The sequence below is a fragment of the Adiantum capillus-veneris genome, chromosome 23 (genome assembly GCF_014529385.1).
Source record: "Adiantum capillus-veneris isolate H3 chromosome 23, ASM1452938v2, whole genome shotgun sequence".
NCBI lineage: Eukaryota > Viridiplantae > Streptophyta > Polypodiopsida > Polypodiales > Pteridaceae > Adiantum > Adiantum capillus-veneris.
Genome location: NC_140953.1, coordinates 123,385,228 through 123,399,964, shown reverse-complemented (window position 1 = coordinate 123,399,964; position 14,737 = coordinate 123,385,228). Strand labels below are relative to the sequence as shown.

Sequence of the window (14,737 nt, the reverse complement as noted above, 5' to 3'; positions counted from 1 at the left end):
AATGCAAAAAGCTCTCTCTCTTTCAATCAAGACCACTTCACAAAGCCAATGTGATGATATTTTAAAGAATGCTATTGAGTGGGTAGTCTAGTTTATGGAGACTAAATGATCTTTATGGTTTTGATTTTTCATTGGATCTTGTCTATGACACAATGCACATTCTCTCTTTGAGTATATTTCAAAAGTATATTTCACTTTTAATGAGAAACTCGACAACAGAGATGAAATGCAAGATTGATGATATCACAACAAGATCCCTAAGCTGTGTCCCTTTGGTCTTGCGATATGGTCGTTGGCAAAGATATCCCAGTAAATATCATGAAAGTTATAAGGCAGAAGAGAATCAAAAGTTCATACAGTGGTGTCTTCCATTTGTATTATGTGAGGTGGATGGGTTGTCTAGTGATATACAAGATCTTGGACTTTTATGAATCGATATTGCCCACCTTTTTTTCAACTATACTCGGGATCATGGTTGGATAAATAAGGCAATTGAGGTTGCAAGGACCTCGTTTTCATCTTGGAGAGGCTTTTGGTGCTAATTCATCACCACTTGAGCATGTGGCTGATACTATCATATCCCAACTTCTCTTTATGTAGCAACGTCGAAAGATGGTTTTAGCAATTGCAAATCTAACAATGTATTCTTCTTTTGAAGGGAATGGAGAAATACTAGATGATATTCTTCGACATGGAGATCATGATGTTATATGGTGCTTTCTCTTTGAGCGACTTGTCTCCACCTATGTGAATATAAAGTCAAACAATAAAGAGAATGAGATCTCTTTCACTAACTTTCATAGGAGAAGACTTCTCACATGGATCTTAGCACAAATTCATAAAGATAAGGATGGCCTTTTGCCTCACCAAAGGTTGTACAAAGAGCTTCACTTCGCTCTCATCGCACCAACAAGATATGTTATTGACTCTTTAGTGCAATATGAATTCCAAGCATGGCATAAACATGGAATTCTCAAAGCGTCATTTGTCTTGAAGGCAAAGGATTTGTGGAATTCTCTCTTATTAAATGAAACCGACTATCCATGTGGTAGTTCTGTTTTTCATAAAGGGATCGTCATAGGTCCTAAAAGGCAAAAATGGAGGGAGATTTCTCAAGCAGAACAGAGATTCTTGAGCCAAAGAGAGTGTAGATCCACACATGTTCAAGAACACACCAAAATTTGGTATAACGGAGAAGTCTTCAAAGTTGGTGATACGATTGTTGTGAAATTAGATAATTATGTTCCTGGCTCATTCTCTGTTGGTGAGTGGATAGCACGCATTAAATACTTTTTCTCTGCACAATGTGGTACACATCTCATGCTTTTCTTTGTTGGGATTACTACAAACAATCGATCTTGGTGGAAGAAGAAAACAAAAGGTTGAATGTGGAGCCAATCACTGGAATGAGTGTACTGCAACAAACTCCAATGCCTTTCACTTGGGACTACATAAGAGAAGTCAGCTCTTTACTTCATAAGTTTATTCCATGGAGCTTTCAAAACTCCATCATTGCTTATGAGATTAAAGATCTCTCTGTGCGTAAGTGTCTACTTATTGTGGGGGTTGTGGGATGTGTACCTCCATGGGTGGAAGAAATGGATATTGTTCAAATTAAACAATGTGATGATTGTGACTTTTCTAGTCATATGTTTGTACATGTTGTTGTTTGAGAGGTGGATGTGGAAAGAAGAAAGGTGCAATTCACAAGGCTTCTCCAAATGCAAAGTAGCACGCAACTTTGGAAGGCAGGAGTCGAAGATCCTAATTGGCAAGATATGTCCCTTTGTGTCGAGTAGTTTTTGGTTGGGAGGTTCTCAAAAAAAAAAAATTGAAAGACAATAATATTATGCTTTTGCAATGCATGTGGCAAGTTTGTTTGTAACATGTGAGATTTTGGGATCATCTTTGATAGTTATGTCCTTGATAGATAGTGTCATTTACAATCATGATGTAACTATAATCATTGTTCTAAACTTTTAAGTCTTTTTTGCTAAAATCTTGAGGAATACTTTATCAGCTCTCTTTAAGAAAATCCAATTGTAATATTTACGTATTTTTTAAATCTTTATGGTTTATAACTTCATTTTCATAGTGCTCGATGGCACAAAATGGTCGCCCAGCCCCATGATACACTGATATCTTTTGTCCACCTGAGCCCAAATTGAGATATCCAAGCAGGCTTTATGGAAAAAAGCTTCTAGTGGTGTACTACAATCAGGATCATTATCCTGCGTTTCTACAAAATTATAGGGATGTAAGAAAGTGGTTCAAAGATTACCCTTTTGTGAGTGATTTGCGTCATAACCTTGAAGAGCAAGAGAAGATTAAAGCATTGATTGAAGAAAACAAAGGAAATCTTGCAAAGTTTGAATTTAAAGATGCAGCTTACACTTGAGCATCAAAGGATATCTATCAATTTGTCATTAGCTATACACAGTCGCAAAGGAAGTACGACAAGAAAAAAACCTCAAAACCTGTAAGTATTACTCTTTCCAACTCTTTGGTTGAATTATTATATACTTCATTATGTTTGATGATTTTTGTGCTTGTTGTATATAGGCGTACGTATTTTTCCTCATAAATCTGCTGTACAACGTCTGCCTACTGCTATCCATTCGCCATCGCCAAGCTCTGAAGTTTCGTCACTACAACCACAAACTTCTTTGTTTGAGGAAACTATTGATTACTATCCATCTTTACCAGCCACACCAGGATACGGATTTGAAGCTTCAAGTAAGTCCTCTTCTTCTCCCTCTACCGATTCATCATATTCACGGTGTATGGCTAGGAAGAAAATGTCGAAAAGAATGCAAGAGACTATAGAGGAAACCCAAGCACTTATTGTTGTTGCAAAAAGCTTCTCTTCTAGTTATTCCTCACAGTAAAATAAAGCAGTATGTGTTTACTAAGCAAGCCGAGGCATTACTCCGACTCTGGGATTTGCATGTGGTTGTGCAAGCTACAAAAATTGAGTTTGACATATCTATCATTATCCATGTTCTTGATTCCTTCAATGTGGAGGATGGAAGTGCTATGGTCTATGGTAGAAAAGTGTCGGTAACACCTGAAAATATTGCTTTTGCATTGAAGATGCCAAATGAGCCAAAGCCATCTGTAGTAACAGCAGAAGAGATCAGTGCAGCTTTGAAAGAAGATGATGCTGCCAAGAAGAAACGCAAATCTAGTGTGCAAGGGGTTCCAATAGTAAGTATGGACATTCCTACTACTTACCGCTTTGTAGCTGAAGTTGTGAGTCTAAAAAGAAACCCAATTTACGTGTGAGAAAAATTGTTTGCTATTTTACTAGCAAAAAGATTGGACTCCACAGTTCCAATAAATCTATGTCAAATTTTGTGACATAATGTGCTTCAGCGGACTGCTAAGTTGAAGTCCCAAAATGTTTTCAAAGCTTGGTATGTTTGGCAGTTCCTTTACTAGGCAACTTCTCCGGACGCTCATGACTATATGAAGAAGCCCCAGATAACCAGTTAGCTCTCACTGGACGAAAGAGGAAAGCCACGCCAGAGGAGGCTGACAGTTTGAAAAGACCAAAAACTACATCGGTCAAAAGCAGTGCTTTCCTTAGGCAGATGGAAAGTCAAGTCAAAATGGTGTCTATTGAAAAGACACCTGCATACCGGACTTCAACTGACCAGTCCGAACAACCTCTCTTCCAGACCACTAGTGGAATCAACCAGTCAGCAGGGCACATTTCACCGACCACCAGTGCAAGAAAAGACCAGTGAGATAGGACCAGTGCTCAACTGCGAGCGGGTCAGACTGATAAGGGAAAAGGAGAAAGACCTTTGAGTCCATTTGGTAATGTTTCCATCCCTTACAGTGAAGTGGCTGTGCATTTAACCAAGAAGGACCGTTACAACAGCTGCAGACTCATCCTCTCAAAGGACGTCTACTCCTGCACAAATCTGATTATGCTACACTACCATATATGTCTCCTTTCACAGTTTATGACCCAGTTGCCTGTGACCCACCAGCCGTAGTGAATGATGGTTGTTCCGTACTTATTCAATCATCTTGGAACACTATTGTGAATGCTATAGGACAAATGTTGGATGCCTGAGTGTCACATGATGAATTGACCAAGTTAAAAGCTGAACTGACGGAGACGGAGTAGCAAGTTGAAAAGTTGGAGCAAGAGAGAGGAGCCCAGTCCCTGTGACACGGTGTCCTTCAAAATCAATCAGCCAGGACCATTCAACACTTAGAAGATAAGTTGCCCAAGATGAAGTCTGAGATACGGACGCTTAGAGAAGAAAAGGCAGAGGCTCAAAAGAGCTGCTGACAGATTCAAAACCATTCTGCGAATGAAGAGAGTTGATTTCAACTCATTGCTTACTAGCCACACTACTTTGAAAGCCACTTTAACTGAAAGATATATCTATAATAATCTGGCTGAGATACTAAATCCAGAGGGGAATGTTGTTTTCAATATAGATAATCTGGGAGCACTTATGTAGAGTGATTTGCATAATAAAGTTTTTGAATACAACAGTGCTTTGGCAAATCAAGCTCTCTTGGATTATATTGAACAACAGAACAACCTCGATGAGGATGATGATAAGGCAACAGAAGAGGAAGAGAAGAAGGATGAACCAGAAGAAAGGCATGATGATGATGACTCTCCTCCATCTCCACCTTCAGGATCTGGTGCTGGTGGAGCACGGGCCACAGGAGGAAATCAGCCCAATATAGACCAGCTAGATCAGTATGAAGGTCAGCAGTTGGGTGATCAGCAGGCTAGAGATCAACAACCTAGCAACACTCGGAATTCCTCCAGTGCACCGGTCACAACACAGTACGGATGAGAAAGGGAAAGGTAAAGCTATGAGTGAGGTTCTAAAAGGTGATGAGCAACATTCATTATAGCTCATCACAATGAACAAGAGACTAAGACATTAGCAAGCTCCTATAACCAGGATATATCTGGAGGATCATGTTCTCATGTCTGATCTTGAACGATTTAGCGACTATATGTCGGCGCTAAAGAAATGGTCCAACATTGGAAATCAGTTGCTTTCCATGACGAAGAGGTATGCCAACTATCTGAGTATCCTAGCAGAATTCAATTGCTAGAAAGAGTACTTGAATGGTTACTAAACTCTGATGACAAAATAGCTAATCCACATTGGCAGTAAGAGTCTACTGTAGACTGTCATTCCCTAGCCATCGAATTAGAGCTCCCGCTCGGGAACAAGCCAACCTATAAATGTATGAAGGACGTTAGAGGTCAATTAAAAGAAGTTTTACTGCAAATGCAAACTGCGAGGAGAGTTCTGGATCAGAGGGTACAAGCTATTCTTGAAGATTAGGCTACCACCAGTAAAGGGCCTTAAACTCAAATAACAGTAGGAGAACAAGCAACTGCTCTCCGAAGACTGTTTTAGATGGTCAAAGTAACTAGAAAGATGATGCAAGAGGAGAATCAGGCTGTCCTCAATGTTTTGGATTTTGTACCCGTTTTCCTAGTCCTCCTATATGCTTTACCAGCCAGAGAAGCTGAGATGCCTAGGTTTTTCCCAGCACTGTATCCTCAACATCCAGAACCAGTAGATCGGTTCACATACTATAATATTACTCATGATCTTCAGGATTGGTATGAGCGATCCACTGTCGAATGGAAAAACTGCTAAACACTACTCAATGATTCTCTTCAATTAAACGATCTTGGGGAACTAAAGGAGGAGATACAGAGAATTGAGCTGTCTATGGGACAATGGAAAATCCAGCTTAGAGGTCTCACCAAGTTCACAAACCAGCTACTACAACTTATTGTGAAGTCCTCTAAAATCCCTGAAATGATGTTACGCCTAAACCAGGCTTAGGACCACAGTACAGAGAGATGGCTGAGATTCTCTTTGAAGCTAGGATAAAACAAATCAGCCTCTTCTAGAAGGATGGATCCATATAGCTTCACATTCTCACAAATTGGCCAGAACTTGTCTAACAAAAGGCAAACGCACGCTCTATGATCCCCTAAGTTGCATTTATACACCCGTATATTATAAATATGTATAGTACGGATTTATATGCTGTATCCGTATCATACGTGTATATCCGAATAAAAAATATTTCGATCGAAATATAGTTCGATTGAAATATATTTATACTCTTAAAAAGTGGGAGCCATGGCAGTTCGAACGAGCTGCTGCAACTGTGATTGCTAGAGAGATAGAGATAGAGTTGCTGAAGCTTTAGAGAGAGCAGTAGACAGCGCAACACATCCACAGCGAGCCACAGAGCAGGTAATTTTTCTTATAGTGTTTTTTCTAAATTTTTTGTGTAGTTAATTTGCTAACACTATTGTTGTGGAGCTTTGCTCCCACCTCAGTGTTAGTTTGTATTTTGTTTTTTACTAGCGTTGTTGTTGTAGAGCTTTGCTCACACCTTAGTGTTAGTCTGCAGGTTTAGATACCCATCCTTGGCTATGTTGATCCTCGTGACACATTGCAAGGGGGGTTAGACTTTAGACGCTTTGTCCTTGATTGTTGCTGACCTCCGTGTTGCACTTCAAGGAGTAGCTTAGGTTGTACAATTAGACTTTCCATCTCTGGTTGTTGCTGACCACAGAGTCGCACTACAAGGAGGAGTTAGCTATCATGCATCTTTTCTTCCTAGTTATTGCTAACCATTGTGTCGCACTATTGGAAGATTGAATTTAAAAAAAATAGATTCCTCATCACTGGTTGTTGTTGACCACCATGTCGCACTGCAGGGAGGGGTTTAGGGTTGTCAAATCTAGCGTCCTTGGTTGTTTTGCTGACTTATCACATTGCACTACAAGGAGATTGGATTTAATAGATTCTTCATCTCTGATTGTTGCTGACCACCCTGTTGCAGTACAAGGAGGGGTTTAGGATTTTAAGTCCATCATCCTTGGTTGCTGTTGACCATCACACCGCACTGCAAGGAGATTTGATTAATAGATTCCTTGTCTCTGGTTTTTGCTGATCACCGTGTTGCGTTGTAGAGAGGGGTTAGGGTTGTCAATCCATCGTCCTTGGTTGTTGCTGACCATCGTGTCGCACTGCAAGGAGATTGGATTCAATAGATTCCTCATCTCTGGTTGTTGCTGACCATCGTGTCGCACTGTAGGGAGAGGTTTAGGATTTTTAAATCCATTGTTCTTGGTTGTTGTTGACAATCGCGCCGCACTGCAAGGAGATTGGATTCAATAGCTTCCTTGTGTCTACTTGTTGCTGACCACCGTGTGGCACTGCAAAGAGAGGTTTCAAGTTTTTAAATCCATCATTCTTGGTTGTTGCTGACCAGCGCGTCGCACTGCAAGGACATTGGATTTAATGAATTCTTCATCTGTGGTTGCTACTGACACAATGTCGCACTACAGGGAGAAGATATATATTTTACATCTTCAATCCTAAATGCTTTGACCATCGCGTCTTTCATTATTGTTGTTATTATGATGCATGAAATGTTTAGATCTTTCATTATTGGAGGTCATTATTGTCCATGAAATGTTTTTGTTTAGATTTATTAACAATCATATATGTCAAATTTTTATCTATTCTGGATTACCTCACTTATATTTTCTTCATGTATTTTCAGGCTTCAGTCATGGTAGAGACAAAGTTAACGCATCAACATTGCAAAATTATTAGTGATGCTCTTATTTTGCCTCTCTATGGAGCTTCAGACGATCATTTGCGACGTGCATTTGATCCACTGCAGGCAAAGTTCGATGATTTTGTGATTGAACTTGTGGAACATTGTTGGCTGAAGTTGTGCAGTGCATTCCCAATTATGTTTGAACCAGCTTTGTGCACTAATAGAGTGATGCATAACATAGTAAAGCAATTATTAGGCCAGGTCACTAGAAGTTTTAAAAGTATGGTTCATCCAAAAATCAAAACCGAACCTGGAATCAAAGAGCAAATGCAGCTTGTAGCACAGCTACATTCAAAATTGAAGAGCAAAGATAAGATCGATAGCTCTTCAAAACGTCCTAGGACAGAAGAGGATGTACCTCCTCCATTAGGTGCTCAATCCTCCGCTGTAAACCTGGATGATACGATGTGTCCTCCTGTCCTACACTTACTTGGGGAGCATTCCATCTCCCACTTGCAAGCACCCCAATTAGGTGAGGGATGTTTTGCAAATGTGAAACAAGTATCACTGGCTCATCCTCTCTTCAAAGATCTTGTCTATGCGGTGAAGCTATACAAAGACCAAATAGAAAGCAAGCCAACATTGCAGATCGTGCTAGAGGAGGCAACTGCTACAACTGTTCAGTATTGTGGCATGATATTGCCCCGTGCTCTTGCTATGTATAGCAAAAGACTTATGTTGATCTTCAAGCTTTGGAATGGAGGTCATCTTGAGCAGTGAATTCAGGCATGTCATCATGATGGAAGCAAGCCTACAAACAATGAGAGAGTTCCAACACACTTCTGAAACTGTATATCAGTTCACAGACAACATTTTTCCAATCTGCAATGCTCTTCTAGAGACGATTAAATACGTGCATAGTCACAAATTTATTCACAATGATCTACACACTAGAAATATTCTACTCCATTTTGGCGAGCGAGGAGTGTATGCTGGAATTGCAGACTGGGGACAAAGTACACCACAAACACTTTGGCAACATTTCCCAAGATGCCAAATCTCACCCCTCAATGTAGAGATCAATTTGAGCGAGATTATCCATGGACTGTCCCTGAAAATATCAGCACCAATACTCCTCCATTCACCAAGGCATATGATATATATAGTCTCTCGTATATTCTTAGCCCCTAGCTTGCATGTTTTCCAAAGCCCACTGAGGTTCTCAAGCACGAATTTTTGTGCAATTTAAACAAACATTTTGCTAGTGGAAAATCTCCCAAACCCTTAGATAGACCTAAGATATGGGATTTAAGCCTTTGTTTGAATGGAAGCCATAATGTTGGCTATCATATTGTAACCAAATTTCCGTGCTCATTAAAGCATCTTTGAAGATAGGATTTTGAATGACATTAAAAGGAATTCCACATGCAACGAATGCTTGATCCACTTAAGATGGAGTTCAAGAAGCCATTGTTTTCCAAATGCATGTTGCAAAGTAGGATCACTTGGTGCAAATTCTCCTCCAGTCCATGCTTCACTTCGGCTTATGTTAACAGTAGAGCTTTCGATAGGATTAGAGCTACAATTCCCAACAAAGGATGAATGACACCCTTCTTGACCTAAAGTAGGGGTTGAGTGAGGATTTTGATCATTCTCGAGTGTCATCTCGATGTCCCTAGCCGTAGATGGAGCCATCATTTTGGGACCTCCCTTTTTTTTGTCCTCAAGAACTCTCTTTGCCTTAAACGCCCACTCGGTAAATTTTTTAGCAATACCTCTTGGGGGGTTTTTGCAAGCTGCCACGTTTCCAAGAATTTCCACTAAAATTATGGCCGCAGGTCTTACACCTCAGCTTTGATGTAGTCTTCCCAATGGGCAGTTCATCTACGTAGTTCGACTCATATCCTTTCACCATCTTCTTCAGATTTGCAAACTCAAACAGAACTAGTTACTAAATACACATCTAAAATCGAACTCTAATACCATTTACATTACTTTATTCGTCAACGTTTTCAACTTCTTTAAATTATAAATACCAATAATAAATTTTTCTCAAGTGTGAGCTTTCACTTTACACGTGAATCATGATAAATAAATTGTTTAATCTATCTCAATAACTTCCAAGTGTGAGTAAACTCTACACAAAGCAAGATATCTTTAAAAGACCTATCTAAATTACCTCCAAGTGTGAATGTAACTCTACACATGGCAAGTAATCAAAATTCACCACTCTGTAAATCTCTTCTAGGTGTGAGAATACTTCTAGACAAAGAGAGAGATTATTATTTAATCTACCTTAATTGTCTGTAGTGTGAGTATTACTTTACACATGACAGAAAATCATTAGATAAATCTAACGTAAGTTACTTCTAGGTGTGAACATATAGTTCAACACACAACAAGTAACTCTTAACTTTAACTATTTAACTAAAGTTACTTCTAAGTGTGAACATAGTTGAACACAATGCAAATAACTGCTAACTTTAACTACCTTGAATCACCTCCAAGTGTGAGTTTCCCTCGGGGGGTTCACTATGTGTAAAACTACCATATCACGTGCGTTCAAGACATGTTTGTAAAACTCCTTATCTGTGAATTTTGATGGGAATATAATGTACCCTTTTCTTTTGAAATCTGTAAGTTTTTTTCAAATTTGAAAACATAATGTCCTTCTGTATATATATTTTTGTAAGTTTCAAGAACTTTAAATACCCTTCTATTGAACTCACGTGATAGGTTACATTTTTCTTAGGTGACCTCCCAGGGGATTTTCCTCTACACAAGGCAAGTAATCATTAAATATCTTACTTAACTTATCTATGAGTGCAAGATACACTTCACACAAAGCAGATAACTAAAACCTCCAAAACCTAAAAATATATATATATATCCAAGCTCTAAATTCTCACTAGAAAAAGTATGGCTAGATTTAAAGTAGCATTTTTATATTTTCCTTCGTGTTGTAAAGCTCACTTATAGGTGAGATGAGGGAAGAGAGATCAATGGAATGAGAAAAACAATCCGTTTCACCGTGTATAAATAGATTTATTTCGATCTAGTTAATATTTCGATCGAACTAATATTTAGATCAAATTAATATTTCGATCGAAATGCTAAGAAATTATATGATACGGTGTTTTTGTTGATGTAGCACTGTATAATACGGTCGAATAAAGATGGGTGTCATATAATACGTTTGTTTAAGACGTATTATACGTACACCGTATAACATACAATGCAACTTAGATGATCCCGACACCAAAACCTATCATCCTCTCACGCCTTATGAAGTAGAAATGACTACAGAAAGGCGGGATCAGCTAGAGAAAGAGGCCATTTACAGACTTATCCTGAAGGACAATGCTGGCACGGGGACTTCTGAAACACCAACACGATCAAAGGGCAATAGGAAACGGATTCAATGGAAGGATACTAGGTAGTTCCATCTCAGAATTCGATGGTGGAATTTTCCAACCGTTCTTAGAATCAGACCGTGGATTTTTCCAACCAACTTTAGAATCAGACGATGGATTTTTCCAGTAAGATGTTGGAGTTTCTTTGGCTAGACACCCTTGGAATTACAACTATAGGGGTGTCAACCACTCAACAAGCATGAAGTATGGTATAAATCTAGCAATACCAGGAGAGTTAGCAACTTCAGAAGAGTACTATCATGAGGAACATAGGCCAAATCATGAGGAACATCGACCAAACCAGCAAGCAGGCAAAGAGGTTTCTCAACACCTCAGAAAGATCAGACGCTGGATTTTTTTCAAAAATTTTGGTGTCTTACCAAAATTCAAGAAAGGAGGGAAGGCTATAGACGGTGGAGATAGTCTCAACAGGCTGGAACTGTCTCCTAGAAGCCGAACAGTGGACCAGCCAATAAATACCATGGCGGTTACCACAATAACCTCAAGAGGCTATAAATAGGACCCATTACATTGTAATTGGGCTGATTGTACTTTTGTGCTGCTTGTACTCTTGACTTCTTACTCCTAATCTCTTGGTTCTAGTCTTCAAAGCTGTCTTGAGTTACAATCTCTTCACTTGTAATTCTACTCCTGTAATCATTACTATAGTAGTCAATTGGGCTTCAATGTGTGATACCTTGTATTCGCTCTTCATAAACTTTGAATTTGAACCTGTCACACTTTTCCAATCATTCAGTCAGTTTCTAGTCTTAGTAGAGTATTTCAGTTCAGTTAACTATTCCAGTTCATTTTCTATATTCCATTCCAATTTCATTGATTGAAGTGACAACTTCCAGTAGCTGTAAATTATAACACTAGAATCAACTATCTAAATAGATCAGCTCTAATTTCATTTTGGTGATCACGGTGGCTAGAGTTGTTTGCTCATTGACTAGAACGCTTCTCCCAGTTTGAATTTTTAGCTGAAGGTATGGCACCCAAAACCGGTCGTAGTCGTAAACCATCCTACCGCGTTGACCCTATCCCTGAGGAGTCAAAAACAGATTTTGATCCTAAGAATGAACTGGGGACTGAGACTGAGGCTCTGGAGGAGCACAATCAAGCTTGTAGACGGTGGAGATAGTCTCAACAGGCGGGAGCTGTCTCCTAGAGTCCGAATAGTGGACCAGTCAATAATTACCATGGGGGTTACCATAATAACCTCAAGAGGCTATAAATAGGACCCATTACATTGTAATCGGGTTGATTGTACTTCTGGACTGCTTGTACTCTTGACTTCTTACTTCTAGTCTTCGAAGCTGTCTTGAGTTACAATCTCTAAACTTGTAATTCTACTCTGTAATCATTACTACAGTAGTCAATTGGGCTTCAGTCTGTGATCCTTGTATTCACTCTTCATAAACTCTGAATTTGAACCTGAAACACTTTTCCAGTCATTCAGTCTGTTTCTAGTCCCAATAGAGTATTTCAGTTCAGTTAACTATTCCAGTTCAGTTTTCATATTCCATTCCAATTTCACTTGACTAAAATGACCACTTCCAATAGCTATAAATTCCAACAGTGGAATCAGCTATCTAAAGAGATCAGCTCCAATTCCATTTTGGCAATCACGATGGCTAGATCTGTTTGCTGATTGACTAGAATGCTTCTGTCAGTTTGAATTTTCAGTTGAAGTTATGGCACCCAAAACCAGCCGTGGTTGTAAACCATTCTACTACGTTGACCCTATCCCTGAGGACTCAAAAAGATATTCTGATCCTAAGACTGAACCGGGGACTAAGACTGAGGCTCCAAAGGAGCACAGTCAAGCTGATGAGGCTAAGGGTTCTCAGCACTCCAGTCAGACCAGACAAAGAAGGGCTGAGAGGTAAGAATGCAAGGCCAGGAGTTCTTGGACCACACATGAGGATGAAGGAGACAAAGGCAATAAAGATAGTCACCACAGTTCTAGCAAAAAAGCCATGGAGGAGATAGAAACTAAGACTGCAAAAGAAATTGATTGGGATGCAGAAAAAAACTAGTACAAGAAATCTACAAAAATCCTGGAGTCAGGTTCCTAAGGTGAGAAGAGGCCGAAATGATGCTGATCGACATGATTACACCTCTTCATTGAAGATTTCTTTTCCAGTGTTTAAGGGTGGGAAGAAAGATGACCCGGATGTTCATATCCAAGCCTTTGAACAGTATGCTGAGTTGAAAAACATTAATGAAGATATCTGGGGGGAATACTTTCCTCAAACATTAAAGGAGGCAGTAAGGAAATGTCATTACCATTACCTAGCTTGCCAACTCAGATCATATAACAAACTACTCAAAGATTTGCGAATAGAATATTCAGATAAGAGAGGAGATGAGGATATCCTCTGTGAACTGGATAAGATAAAACAAAAGTGTACTTACTGTAAATCTTATGGCCATCTATGGAACAACTGTGGCATTCGCATCCATCATTTTAAGAAGGGAAAAAATATGTCTGTGGTGGCATTTACCAATGCTGAACCAATAAAAGTGGACACTACCAGTGTACCCAAGAAGAGAAATTAGGTATCAACGGTGTTGGTACGGGGCGCGGCAGATACCAAGGGGGTACTGGCCGGAGCCGAGGTCGTGGTAATTTCCAGAGTTGAAGTCTGAATTTCTATACTTGTGGTAAGTATGGGCATTTTATAGCTCAGTGTCCAGAAACACCTGTTTACTACGGCTATTAAGGCGAAAGCCCGGGGGGTTCACGTTACATAGTATGTGACTTATCACGTGAGTCCAATAGAAGGGTATTTAAATCCCTTAAAACTTACAAAAATAAATTTACATAAGGATATGTTTTTTACAAATCTCAAAAAACTTTACAGAATTTAAAAGAAAAGGGTTCATTATAATTCCTTGAAAATTCACAGAATAGGGAGTTTAGAAAAATAGCCTGAACGCACGTGACATAGTCATCTTAAATATAGTGAACCCCCCGGGGTCGAAAGCCCTAGAACCAGTTCCTGTACGAGCGATTACACTCAGTAAAGGGGTAGTGATTGAGTAAATCCCAGATAACCCAGCGAAACCAGTCAATTATGAAAGTAGCAAATGGGCTCAGCAGAGAGAGGTGTGGAAAGCCAATGGTAAAGAAAAGGTGGTTGATGAATGGCAAGAGTAGAGCTGCCAGAGCAACCAGAGAATTCTGATGCTCGGGTCATTCAGAAGATACCAGCCAAGTCTTCTAAGAAAGCACAAGCAGATCAGTCAAGTTCTGGAACACATGAGACCATGTTGGTTGTAGTTCAGGGACTAATGGAAGAATTAGGGACTAATAAGAGAGCTGAAAGCACTAGAACAAAGAAATGGTATTGTGCATATACTACCAATTCTTCAAGTTCTGATAGCAACTCCAATCATGAGAAGGAGGAAATTCGTGTCCAAATTTGTGACAGAATTTAGAAACTCACGGTGAAGTTAGAGGACATTAGAAAAACTTTGCCTGAAGCAACGAATTTCATCAGACAGCAAAGGAAGGCTGAGGCGGAAGCCAGAATGGTTGACTTAGCTACTGTTAGAGATGATGAAGTGCCAGTGATCTAGGTAGATTATAAAGTTAGGAAACAGTGGGAGCCACTATCTAGTGTCATACTAGATGGAGGAGCAGGGGTAAACATCCTGAGGGCACATCTTCAACAAAGGATGGGAATAACAAATTTGAAACCTGCACCTTTCAAAGTTCGAATGGTGGA

General features: G+C 39.5%; 1 pseudogene; it reads left to right on the top strand.

The window, feature by feature from the left end:
* The first annotated feature begins 471 nt into the window (after positions 1–471).
* On the top strand, positions 472–5,799 carry LOC147428480 (uncharacterized; annotated as a pseudogene).
* Positions 5,800–14,737: the final 8,938 nt, after the last annotated feature.